The sequence below is a fragment of the Prionailurus bengalensis genome, chromosome B3 (assembly GCF_016509475.1).
Source record: "Prionailurus bengalensis isolate Pbe53 chromosome B3, Fcat_Pben_1.1_paternal_pri, whole genome shotgun sequence".
NCBI classification, from domain to species: domain Eukaryota; kingdom Metazoa; phylum Chordata; class Mammalia; order Carnivora; family Felidae; genus Prionailurus; species Prionailurus bengalensis.
Window position 1 is genome coordinate 32,302,048 of NC_057355.1, and position 13,822 is coordinate 32,315,869.

Consider the following 13,822-nt stretch of genomic DNA (forward strand, 5'->3'; position numbering starts at 1 on the left):
CTGCCTCCTGCCTGCCCCCTGCAGTGCTGGCCCCAGCTGCTTGGAATCCCTGGGGTCCTGTAGGGCCCTCCCGCCAGCCAGAAGGGCAGCAGAGCCAGGAGAGGAGGAGGAGAAGGAGAAGTGGAAACAGGCCTCAGGGTACCCCCAGTCAGGGAGGGGAAGGGAAGGGAAAGGATGGAGGGTGGACAGAGGATGGCTGTGAGGTAGGGGAGCCCCACTAGCCAAGAGTGGAGAAGGCAGGACCCCTCTTCTAGAGCCAGGCAGCGTGCAGGGGCTGCCTCAGGCGTTTGGGGGCTGTGGGGAGATCAGGGCACAGGCTATCGTGCTCGGCTGGCCCCTGCCTCGGAGCCAGCTCTTGGCGTGAAACCCTACCCAGTGCTGGCTCCTGATCCTTTTTTTCTTAATAAGGTCGGATCAGAGTGAGTCAGAGGAGCCAAGTTTCCTGTTAGGCTCTGTTGGAATAAACCCCGCTCGGAACATAGCTTGGGCCTCTGCGTAGGTCCTCTGGGCCAGGGCTGTGGCCCTGCTGGCCATCTCTGCAGAGACCAGAGAGCTGGGGTCCCTAGGGTGACCCTGCTGGGGACCTGGCCTGGCCCTCGGCCATTCCCTGGAGAAGCCTGTTAAACTCAGAGCTTCAGCCTTCATCTGTCTCTTGGGGGTGACGATACCTTTCTTGTGGTCAATTTGGTAGGATGAAATGACATTATGAAAAGTCCCCCAGGCACAGTGCCAGGCACGCGGCCACCATTTTCTTCCTTCGGCACCTCCCGAGGGTGTTCCCCCTCCCCCCATTTTCTCTGTCCCTTTCCTGTTTTTATCTGTCTTCAGCATCCTTCCTAGTTTGGGGCTGAGTGCCACCCCTCTTCTTCCCTCCTCTCCACTCCCTCAGCCTCCTTCTCCCTTCCTGTCTGGATCTCCTGCAGCTCTGGGAGCCCAGGGGAGCCTGCCTGGCTCCCCCTCTCCAGCCCCAGGGCCAGGCCTTGCCTCAGTAGCTGGAGGTGTCCTGGCATCCTTCGACTGCAACTTTCAGAGTGGCTGTCTGAGAGAGACCTGGGCGGGCTGTAGAGGGTGCAGAGCTTGGCTCCAGGGAAGGCCTTGAGTCACCAGGCTGGGCTGGGCTGAGCTGTCTGGACCTGAGGGGGTGGGGTGGGGGCTCCTGTCTAGGTCCTGTCCTTACAGGCTGGGATTCACACCCACATTTTTAAGATCTAGCCATACGGTTGAGACGTGTTACCAGTCCCTGGCACTAGGAACCAGTCTCAAGGGACCTTGGAGGGCTGGTGATGCAGGGCTGAAAGCTTAGAGCGCATGATTTCGCTAAGCACTTACTATGCTCTTGGATCTGGGTTGGGCTGCTCTGTGGCTGGGGCTCTCTCATGGAGCAGTTAGTGTCCCGTGATCCTGTGATGGAAGTCCAGGTTCTGGAAAATCCATGCAGGAGTGAGAGAGTGTCAGTCCTGACCAGCAGAGGGGAACAGAGAAGGGACCGAGTGTGGGACGCCTCACTGCTTTGTAGAGGCGAGGAGGCCCATTGTGGGTCCGAATGTTTCTGTGATTGGGGGGTAGGGATGTGTCCCACACAGGGCAGGGCCTAACTCCCCCTCCTCCCTTCGATCCCTGACTGCTGAGCCCAGGCCCTGGCACCTGGGCGGGCAGCTCAGGAAAGGGCATTGATGGGATTTGTGTTGAATCCGGAACAGAAGGCCCAGCCCAGCCAGCCTTGGACCACGAACTACATGGCGCTGCCTCTGGAAAGGGGGCTGAAGGAAGTGCTGAACGAGGAGGCCTGGCGAGCTGGCACGGAACTTGCTGACTCTGCAGGGAGAGGACCACCGAGTGACCATTGCCAGCTGAGGCCTGTGCTCTCCGCTCCCCAGCAGCCACATCTGGCGCAATGGTTGGGGAAGCAGGGGGGCTTTGGTCCCCAGAGCCAGGCCAAGGGAGGGGCCCATGGTGGGGACTGGGGCCCTTTGGTTTGGAGTGTCTCTCCTCAGGGCTGGAACTCTGGACAAGTCTGGAAGCGGGGGGGGTGGGGGGGGGAGGTGAGGTCAGGACCTTTGGTGGGGGGGACAGATGGGGTGGGGGTGGGGGGAGGGAAGGAACCCATCCTTCTCTAGGACCCAGGGGAATTCAGTAGCCCTGGCCGCCTCCCGCTTGGTTTTCCCTCCCAGCTCTCTGGGCCCCTTCCCCTGTGGTTCCCTGGGGAATTGGAAATACCAGAGCTGAAATAACAGTCTGGGCACAGAGGCAAGTCTCCATGGAGGCAGGAAGCCCCCTAGATCCCCCTCAGCCACCCGCCTGGCCATCTTCTGGTTTTCCTGACTTTCTCCCCCTCTCAAGAGGCAGGCGGGGCTGCGGCCTGCTGAATGGGTAACCTTGCCTGTTCCCACCCAGACCCCTCTGGCCCAGGGCTCCGGAGCTGGTAGAGGCCCAGCTGATCCTCAGTCCAGGAAGGAAGAGAGGGGATCTCATCCCGGGGCCTTCCTCAGTGAAGGGATTGTGCAGAAACTGCCGTCTGGGGCCTGCTGAGCGGGAGAGCCCCTTCTGTCAAGGTGGGGGGTGGACCTCAGCCAGGAAGCAGTGGGGGGGGGGGGAGGAGGTTAACAGTCCCCTGCCCAAAGGAGAGAGCCAGCCAGACCAAGCAGGGTGCCAGTCCCCTGGGTTACGGCCCTGTAACCCTGAGGAGAGAAACTGAGGAAGGAACCCAATGATGCTGACTAATAACATCCTGGCAAGGCTGAGGAAAGTCGCTCTCCTCTCCTCTCCCTGCTTTTATTTTCCTGCCCCTGTTCATTTGGGTCTCACTGGGTTTCTCTAGCTTTTTTCTTTTTTCTCCACACCTTCCCCCATCTTGTCATTCATTTGTTCACTCATTCATTCACTCATTTACCTTCTCCATCTCCATTGCTGTGGCCTGCGGTCTCTTCCATCTGTCTGTCCTTTTGTCTGTCTTCCCCACTCACTCTGTCTCTGTCTGCCCAGTTTGTCTCCCAACTACTCATCTTCACATTTTTTTTTAAAATTTTTTATTTTTGAGAGAGAGACAGAGTGTGAGCAGGGGAGGGGCAGAGAGAGAGAGGGAGACACAGAATCCGAAGCAGGCACCAGGCTCTGAGCCGTCAGCACAGAGGCCGACGCGGGGCTCGAACCCACGAACTGTGAGATCATGACCTGAGCCGAAGTCGGATGCTTAACCGACTGAGCCACCCAGGCGCCCCTCTTCATCTTCACATTCTGTCAGCATGTCCCCTGCATACCTGCTGAAGGCCAGGCCCCGGGCTGGTGGCAGGGGTGACAGAAGCCTCACCTGGCTGGTCCCCAAAGAGCCCCAAAGAGCAATCTAGTGAGGGCAACACAATAGACAAGACCAGAGTGACAAGCCCCCAGTGGAGGCGAGGGCGTTGTGCCAACTCTCTGTGACCTTTGAGAGAATTTCTATCTGTCTGTCCATCCAACCATGGTCCCTGTCCATGTGTGACTCTGTGTGTGACTTCACCCTTGGGAGGTGGCTCGCTTTCTGCTTTCCCTAGGGCTCATGCAGTTTGCTTATTTCCCTCTGGGGGGGGGAGGCCAGTGTTCTGGGGTGGGTGTCCAGGGCCCGGTGCTCCAGTGCGCTTCTGAGGCGTGAGTCTGATGCCTGGGATTCTACGCAAAGGGTGTAGCTTTGCAGGTGGTTAGTGGTGGTCATGGGTATGGATTAAGCTCCTACTGTATGCCACGGGACTGGACAAAACAAGGTTCTTCACTGATGGTGTTTCCTGTAGTTTAGTGCGTGGGACCACCTTTCCCCCCCACCCCCCCACCCCCACCCCAGGAGCCCTCCAAGAGTTTAGTTTTGCCCACCCGGGGCCTGGAAGTAGGGGTCACAGCTTATGAAAGAGGAGTGGAGGCAAGGTGCTAGCAATCCCTCCTTCACGTATTCTATAGCTTTTTATTTCAGTTTACAAAAGAAATGAGTTACAGGAAATTTAGAATATAGACAAATCAAAAAAACCCCAAAACCTTACACTGTAACCACTCTTTAGAGTGACCACTCTTTCAGACTTTTTCCTTCATTAAAAAAATTGAGATCATGCTGCACACATTGCTTTATAACCTGCTTTGCTTACGCAACGATATTGGATGACCATTTTCTCATGTCAGGGTAACCGTCACGACCTGCTTCCCCTTTCAGCATTCACACTGACCCCTGGGAGCTCCTCCTTGCCCAGAAGAAGAGGTGGCCAAGACTTTGTTCCCTCTAGATGCCTCCGTTTGGGGCTAGCTCCAGCCTCCCCTGGTAAACCCTCCTCCCCTTCAGGACTGAACCTGGATCCTGAGGCTGCAGTCAGATCCTCAGTTTCACTCTGGCGGGGGGAACTCGCGTCTAAGTTGGGGCATCCTGACCCACTGGTCAAGATGGAAGGTAAAGTGCCGATGGAAGGATTGCCGAAACTTCTGTCCATCCGCTTCCTTCCTTTGGTAGCAAACTCCCCAAGGAGTAGGCTGGTGGCTGCCAGCCTTATGCCTGCAGAACCAAGAGGGACTCTGGGGACCCCAGAAGACTAGCTCCATAGACGTGACTATGTTCCCCAGGAGGAGTTCCCCAGGAGGAGAAGCATCTGACAACATTTTTTTTTTAATTTTTTTTTCAACGTTTATTTATTTTGGGGACAGAGAGAGACAGAGCATGAACGGGGGAGGGGCAGAGAGAGAGGGAGACACAGAGTTGGAAACAGGCTCCAGGCTCTGAGCCATCAGCCCAGAGTCCGACGCGGGGCTCGAACTCCCGGACTGCGAGATCGTGACCTGGCTGAAGTCGGACGCTTAACCGACTGCACCACCCAGGCGCCCCATATCTGACAACATTTTTAAAATAACTTAAAAATGTTTTACTATAGGGGAGCCCTGGTGGCTCAGTTGGTTAGGCATCCAACTCTTGATCTTGGCTCAGGTCATGATCCTGAACATGAGAGCCCCACATGGGGCTCTGTGCTGACAGCATGGAGCCTGCTTGGGGTTCTCTCTCTCCCTTTTTCTCTGCCCCTCCCCTGCTCTCTCTCTGTCTCTCTCAAAATAAAGAAATTATTTTCAAAAAAAATTTTTTTCCTATAATGTACACACAGAAAAGCATGCAAAGTGTAAAGTTTGATGAACGATCCCAGAGTGAAGACACCCATGGAACTACCACCTAGATCGAGAAATGGAACATCACAGCAGCTGGCAACTTCCGGCAGGAAGCTCCTTGAAGTTCTGCTTATGTCAGCACTTGGCTACATCTAAAATGATTTTTCTTCAACAAGATTTTTGATGACTGAATTCTATGTTTAGATCATAATTTATTTATTTATTTATTTTTTTTTTTCAACGTTTATTTATTTTTGGGACAGAGAGAGACAGAGCATGAACGGGGGAGGGGCAGAGAGAGAGGGAGACACAGAATCGGAAACAGGCTCCAGGCTCCGAGCCATCCGCCCAGAGCCTGATGCGGGGCTCGAACTCACGGACCGCGAGATCGTGACCTGGCTGAAGTCGGACGCTTAACCGACTGCGCCACCCAGGCGCCCCTAGATCATAATTTAACTAGTAACCTCCCTTTGTTGGTTTCATTTTACTTTCTTGGCTCTTATAAACGAGGCTGTAATAAGCAACCTTGCACGTAAACCTTTGTCTGCCTCTGCTATCTAGTAGCCTCAAGTGCCTGGGTTTGGGTCCAGCCCTCCTTTGTGAGCTGCAGGACTCACGATGCCTTTTTTCTTTCTGTCAAATGGGAATAACGGTAAGGACTTAAATGAGGTGACATATAGGGTGTGTTTAGTACAGAGTCTGGTGCTTACAAACAATAAGCATCAGGCATTATTAGTTCCTTAGATTCATTTATTAGAAGCTGGATTTCTGGAGAAAGGGTGTGAATATTTCTAAGGTTTTGAAACAAGTTACTCAGCTGTCTCTAGAGTGCCCTGGCTGTTATCGCCACTGGTTACTATCTTCTTAAAGAGCATTAAACATTGGGTAGGTTAAAAACACATCAATGTATTTTTAGTTGCATTTCTTTGATTACCTGTGAGAGGGAGCCTTTTTCTAAATGTTTATTTAATGGTGTGTGTGTGTGTGTGTGTGTGTGTATGTGTGTATGTGTGTGTGTGTGAGAGAGAGAGAGAGAGAGAGAAAGAGAGAGAGAGAGAGAGAGAGAGAGAGAGAGGGAGAGAATGAGTGAGGGAGGGGCAGAGAGAGGGAGACACAGAACCTGAAGCAGGCTCCAGACTTTGAGCTGTCAGCACAGAGCCCTACGCGGAGCTTGAACCCACGAACCGTGAGATCATGACCTGAGCTGAAATCTAGGGTCGGACGCTTAACTGGCTGAGCCACCCAGGCACCCTGCATCAGCATATTTTATACTTTGCTGATGTGCCAAAGCACTTCATTTTTAAGCTGTCAAATTATTAATTTTACCTTATGATCCCAGACTTTATTGTTGTGTGGCCTTTGCTTTCAAGAATATATACATTAAAAAAATTTTTTTTGTAATGTTTATTTTTGAGAGAGAGTGAGGCAGAATGTGAGCAGGGGAGGGGCAGAGAGAGAGGGAGACGCAGAATCCGAAGCAGGCTTCAGGCTCTGAGCTGTCAGCACAGAGCCCGACGTGGGGCTTGAACTCACAGACTATGAGATCATGACCTGAGCCAAAGTCAGACGCTTAACCGACTGAGCCACCCAGGCGTCTCATATATACTTTTTTTTTTTTTTTTTTTTTAAGTAGGCTCCATGCCCAGTGTGGAGCCCAGTGCTGGGGTTGAATTCACAATTGTGAGATCAAAATCTGAGCTGAGATCAAGAGTTGGACGCTTAAGCGACTGAGCCACCCAGGCACCCTCTAAACATTTTCAATTAAAATTTCTTTTATGATGTTATGATTTCATTTGTTAAGCCTTTAGTGTATTTTGTCTTCATGTATGGTGAGAAGTAAGAACATAGCTTTAAAACAACTTAAGCAACTATCCCAATATGGATCATAAATGAATTAATCATTTTTGAGTCATCTAAAGGCCATTTTTAATCATATGCTGAATATATTTTATGTGTTTGGGCTTTCCATTCTGTTCCATTGGCCTATCAGATCATTCTTGCACTGATATTGTCCATTGCAATAATTATGACAAGTCCCCTTTATTATTTTTTTAAATTATGTTTTGCTGTTGTCATTTATATGAACTGTAGATTTTTTTTCTTTGCCAAAGTAAACAGAAATGAAACAATCCCTCTGGGAATTGGAATTGGCTAAAATGTATAGATTAATTCAATGATGATCAACTTCTTTGTACCATTTGAGTGTTTTCATCCAGAAGCATGGCATTTCTTTTTATTGTGAAGGTCTCTTTTATTGTTATTCTTCAGTGAAGTTTTATTTTATAGATGAGTGTGTTTGGTGCTTCTTTTCATGAAATATAGAATGTGTGTCTGTGGTTGGTGGCTCCGGAAATGGCTCCCAAGGATCCTTGAAAGTCCTCACATGTATGATCTTCTCCCCTTGTATGTGGGTTCCACCTAGTGACTGCCTTCTAATGAATAGAACGTGGCAAAATGTGATGAGATGTACTTCTGTGATTATGTTATAAAACACTGGGACTTTGTCTTGCTACAACTCTCTCTGGCCCTCTCACCCGCCTGCTGTGATGAAACCACCTGCCACATCATGAGCCACCTTAGGGGAAGCCCATGTGGCAAGGAACTGAGGGTGGCTTCTGACCACCAAGTAACAAGGAACTGAGGCCCTCAGTCCAACAACCCATGAGGAATGGAATCCTGCCAGCAGTCACCTGAGTGCACTTCCCCAGGTGAACCTTCAGGTGAGACCACAGCACTGGCTAAAAACTTGATTGTAGCCTCGTGAGAGACCCTGAGACCGAGAACTCAGCTAAGCCACACCGAGATGCCTGACCCACAGAAGCTGTGAGATAGTAAATGTTTTATTTTATTTTATTTTTTTTAACATTTATTCATCTTTGAGACAGAGAGAGACAGAGCATGAGCAGGGGAGGGTCAGAGAGAGAGGGAGACACAGAATCCGAAACAGGCTCCAGGCTCTGAGCTGTCAGCCCAGAGCCTGATGCGGGGCTTGAACTCACAGACCGCGAGATCATGACCTGAGCCGAAGTCGGATGCCCAACCGACTGAGCCACCCAGGCGCCCTGAGATAGTAAATGTTTTAAACCACTAAACTTCGGGGTAATCTGTTATGCAGCAATGGATAATTAATATAGTATCTTTTGTGTATATTTTCTTTTTTAAAAAATATTTATTGGTTTATTTTGAGAGAGAGGGGGAGAGAGAGAGAATGTTCACGAGTGGGGGAGGGGCAGAGAGAGCCTGACGCAGCACTCGGCCCCATGAACTGTGTGATCATGACCTGAGCCAAAATCAAGAGTCAGATGCTTAACTGACTGAGCCACCCAGGCGCCCCTGTGCATATTTTCTAACAGGTCAGTCTTTTCTAACAAGTAGAAAAGACATTAACTTTTCTGTAGTTATTTTATGTCTGGCCACTCTTCTATTCTGGTATTTTGTATTTCTTTTCCTAGTTTTTCCCAGAAGATCATCGTATCTACAGATATGTAATAATATTATAATTTTTCCCCCTGTCTAATTGCATTAACTAAGATCTTTAGAACAATGTTGAATAACAAGACAGTAAAAATCTTTGCCTTGTCTCCATATTTAATGAGAATGCTTCTTGAATTCCACTCTTTTGCCGCGGGCTATGGGTTTGAGAGTTAGTATTTTTTATCATGTGAAATAAGTACACTTCAATTTCCAGTTCACTAGAGCTTTTTAAAAAGAAAATGAGGGATGGATCTTGACGTTTACCAAACATTTATTTGGCATATAAAATGATTTTTCTCTTCTCTGACCTATTGCTGTGGTTAATCAGCTTACTGCATATTTTTAATTAAACTTTTTTCTAAGTTTATTTATTTTGAGAGAGAGAGAGAAAAAGCACATGCCCAAGCAGGGGAGGGGCAGAGAAAGAGGGAGGGAGGGAGAGAGAGAGAGAGAGAGAGAGAGAATCCCAAGGAGGCCCTGCACTGTCAGCACGGAGCCTGATGTGGGGCTTGATCTTACAAATTGTGAAATCACGACCTGAGCCGAAATCAAGAGTAAGACACTCAACCAACTGAGCCACCAAGGCGCCCCTACTGCATTTCTAATATAGCATCATCCATGCATTCCAGGAGTGTTTGCTCATGGACTTAAACTTTCCACTTAATCTGATTAAAATTTTATTAGGACTTTACGTTGATATAAATAAGACCAGTATATGATGCATTCATTCATTCTGTCTTTCTTTGGTGCCATTTGTCAGGTTTTTAATTTTTTTTAATGTTTATTTATTTTTGAGAGAGAGGCAGAGAGAGGACATGAGCAGGGGAGGGACAGAGAGAGAGGGAGACACGGAATCCTTAGCAGGCTCCCGGCTCTGAGCTGTCAACACAGAGCCCAACACGGGGCTTGAACTCACAGAACCACGAGATTCTAACTTGAGCTGAAGTCGGATGCTTAACCAACTGAGCCACCCAGGCGCCCTGTTGGGTTTTAATAACAGGGTCATTCTGGCTCTACAAAAAGAATTGAGAAGTGTGTGAGTCAGCGTCCTGGCATGAAACATTCTCCCCAAATGGTTTTAAATAAAGAGACTTTAATGAAGGGACTACCTACAGAAGTGCGAATCAGGTGAAGGGAACAGACAAGGGATGGCAAGACACCCAGAGACTAGCAATGACCAGGAGCCATTGCCGTCCCCGGGGGCCGTGGGGACAGGGTGGGAGATAGATCCACACAGGCACTGAAGCTGGTGACAGTGCATAGAGAGAGGGCACTAAAGTAGGGAGGGAGCAGGAAGGATCTACTAAGGCTTGTCTCCTCTCACCCTTCAGGCTCCTGCCCACGCCTCCTGCTGTCGGAACCCAGCCCAAAGCTGGAGGACCTGAGCCTGGCCTGATAAATGCAGCCTGTGTGGTCAGCGCCCCCCCCCAACCCCCCCCAATCCCCCCCCACCCCCACCCCCCGCCGCATGCAATTGACTAGGCAGGGAAGGATGTAGTTTCCGTGACTGGAGCCTCACATATCCCTGCAGAATCATGTGCCTAACACCATTTCCAGGTCTTTTACACAACAGCTTCCCCATACAGATTTTTTTGTTGTTGTTCACTATGATTTTGCTTATTTGGATCCTCTCATGCTTGCTAAGAGCGCATGGCTGAACATGTTTCCCCCACAGAAGGTAGAGCCACGCGTGACAATGTGTCCTAAGTTCTGGTATGTACGAAAGTCTTTCTCTCTTGTCTTCATGTACAGAGTGCCCCTGGCAGGTTGTTGCAATTTTAGGTCACAGCTGTGATCTCTCAAAATTCTGTAGAAAGGGGGTTCCTAAAGTGTAGTCCAGCTTGCCACACGGTCAGTGGAAAGGGGTTTCATCATCAAATAAATGTGAAAAAACGGTGCTTGCTAATCTTGCTAATAATATGCACAAACAATTTAAAAGCCCTGAGACAGCCTCAGTCTGGGATTTTCTCTCTCTCTTTTTTTTTTGTCTCATTCAGCATTTCCCATGTTTGTTTTATGGCAGAAGGCTCTTTTCTCCAGCAGAGAAGCCCTTCCCGACCTTCCACGGAATCTCTCTTCTGATTATACAGTTTCAGAAATGTTGTAGGTGTTCCCCGCATCTTTCCCTTCCACATGGGTGCTTATAGGATTATTTCTTTACCCTTAAAACGGACAAAATCCTACGTGGTATTTCCAAGGACGCCTTTCGTTTTATTAATTAGACTTAGATAAAAAGGAACCTTTTAACTTTAGAGGCGCAGGCTTTTCATCAGGTCAGGAGCATTGCTGTCTCCTTTCTACTTTGATTCCTGCTTTGGTTTGGTTTCTTCTTTGAGCCTCACTGTCTGTTACATTCTCTCCCATGTGTCTCTCCCTTTGGGTTTCCCTGTGTGTTCTCAGAGCGCTCCTATCTGCCACATTTACGGATTCTCTTTGCTGCCGTGTCAGTGCGTTCTTCACCATCCAAATGCAATTTTAAATTCCGCTGCTGCTTTTTGGTTTCTTTACAGCCTTTCTTTTCCTTGTATGGTTTGCTTTGGATGTCCACCTGCTTCTGAGCCCGCAAACCTTCTCCCGTCATTCTTTCCATCATGTTTTCAACGCTCCTTTCTTGGAGTTCACATTTTAATTAAATGAACTGAGTACAAAGCGAATGTGGCCTGAAAGTTATTCATGTTTCTGTGATAAACCTTTTTCAAAGGAATTCTTTTTCTCTGCCTTTTGAGGGACATGATCTTGTCCCTTCACGATACAGAATCTTTCCAAAGGCTTTGCAAGCTTGTGTTTGCCTGTGGGTGGGTGTGGGTGTGGGTGTGTGTTTGCTTTCATTCCTCCTTAAAAAAAGAGTGTTTTGTAAAATCTTATTATTTTCCCCAAAACAGGAGGGAAAGAAGTTTGTCTTTAGCTCACCATCCACCTGGACATTTTTCCAATTGTCTTGTCGTAGCTTAGGCTGAAGGGCTGGTCAGTGCAAACTCATGTCACCAGGTGGCTGGGAACACAAATTGCCTGTGACGTATGTCCCTCCCCCCTCCCCCCCCCCCCCCCCCCCCCCCATTGCCTGAGTTGACATGTGGGTCTCCGGGGCTGCAGAGTTTGTATGTGTGTTTGTGCGTGAATGTTCATGCACACGCAGTTTTCCCTACTCAGGTCAAGGCTTCCCAGGGCCATGATGAGCTCAGGGATCTAGCTGAGGGAAAGGGGTGGACATGGCAGGGAGCAGGCGCAGTGGGGAACTTTGCCTGTGCACCAGGGCGAGCTGTATGCTAGGCTCCTCTTCTAGGTAACTGATGAAGCCAACGCAAGGCTTGAGCTCACCCTGGCACGGCAGGAGAGGTATGGTAACACGGGGGAAACTGATCCAGGGAGGAGCTTGCCCCGCTTAACTACTTGGCCTGGCAACTCTGTGCCTACCGACCTCTCAGTGAGCTTCTCCCAGATGTTGTAGATCCCCGTGCTTCCCACCTGCCCTCCAAAGCCAGGGGCAGTCAGCCGATGCTGTCAGGATCTCATCCACTTGCTTCTCATGAGGGAAGTTTTGCTTTTGCAGAAACTGGAATTGTGAACCGGCCCTCGGGGTCTCCCTTCAGTCTGGACCTTGCCCATTTCCCACAGATCCCGGCGTCTCTGGCTTAGGGATGCGCCTTCCCTGGCTTCCCGGCCAACACAGGCTTTCCCTTCTTTATATTCTTTTGATCAATTCAGCTGGGATTTGGGCAGGAGGAGAGCCCTGCACCAGCACAACAGGATGTTGCGTGGGACTTTTCCTTCTGTTCTGGAATGCAGCTAAGACCCAAAGCTGTGTATGAAAGACACTAGGGAGCCTGTGTCCTTACACTCAGGGAGTTGCCAGTGAGCGGACACCTCCCTTCAGCACGACTGGCCCCAGGGCAGGGGCGGGGGGCTGTGCTGGCTCTTTTCTCATCAACCACCACCTCCTCCCACAGCCAGCGCAAGGGGCGGGGCAGGGGGGTGGGGAGTCATCTGCCTTGTGGGGGGTGCAGGGTTTGTAGCAGAGCTGCTCTCTCCCCTCTTCAGAGGGGAGGACTGCCTTTTCTCTCTGAAGCCACAGGGAATTTCGAGTAAGGCAGACCATTATGTCCTCCCCCGGGTGGGCGTCTGCGGACCCTGTGACGCTCCTCTGAGCTGCCTGAATAGGGAAAAGGGAAAGAGGAGACAGATGGCAGGTGGAGAGAGCCTCGTGAGGTGGCTGGGTTCAAGCCCACGCGCTGGTGCCCAGCCCGGAAGGACCTCGTGCAGGGCTTTAAGGTGTGCCCAGACCCTCCAGAGGGAGCCAGCTTTTGAGCAGAGGATGAGTGGGAGGAGCCAGAGACGCAGGGGACAATCCACCCAGGACAGGACAGTCTTGTGAGATTTGCTTCCACATCCCTCTGTCCCGGAGATCCCCAGAAGAGAGGGCAGGAGGATGGGTGTAGCCGGATCCCCCTTGCTCTGGGTCCTGCGGCTAGGGGGGCAGCACTCTGTCTGAGCAAAGGCGGGGGTGCCTAGAGGGGATGAACAGGCTCTGCTCTCGGGTCCAGTTACAGAAACCAGACTGCTCTGATAGGGGAAAATGGCAGGGAGCTGTGCCACTCAGCCCTTGTCATTGAGAGCCCTGCCACCCAGCAGGAGAGGGGATTTGAGCAGGACCCAGTGTGAGTGCGGTGAGGAGGGTGGCCGTTAGAAAGCAATTTTATACCTCAACAAACTGCGACTCAAATAAATGTATTACACGGGAACAGAATCATTCTTAAAAATAAAAAGGAAAAAAAAAAAAAAACAAAACCCCAAGCTTTGGAACCTTGTAGGGTGGGGCAGGCACAGAGGTGTGGGATGGGAGCATCTGTGAGTGAGGACGGAGAGAGGCCATCAGCAGGGGACCGAGGGGGTGGATGAGACGTCTTGCCCTTTTGCTTGCAAGTGACGGAAGCCTGGTTCACGCTAGCTTCAGCACAAGTGGGATTTATTGGAAGGGTCCTGGAGCATCTCACAGAATCTAAGTAAGAGTCTGACAGTTGAGACTGCTGTCTCTCTCTGCAGGAGGGGCAGAGAGAGAGGGAGAGCTAGAGAATCCCAAGCAGGCTCCCCACTGTCAGCGCGGAGCCCAGTGCGGGGCCCGATGCGGGGCTTGAACTCACGAACTGAACCGGGAGGTCATGACCTGAGCTGAAACCAAGAGTCCGACCAAGAGTCCCACTAAACCGTCCAGGCGCCCCCTTCTTTTTTACTTCCTGCTGCAGGC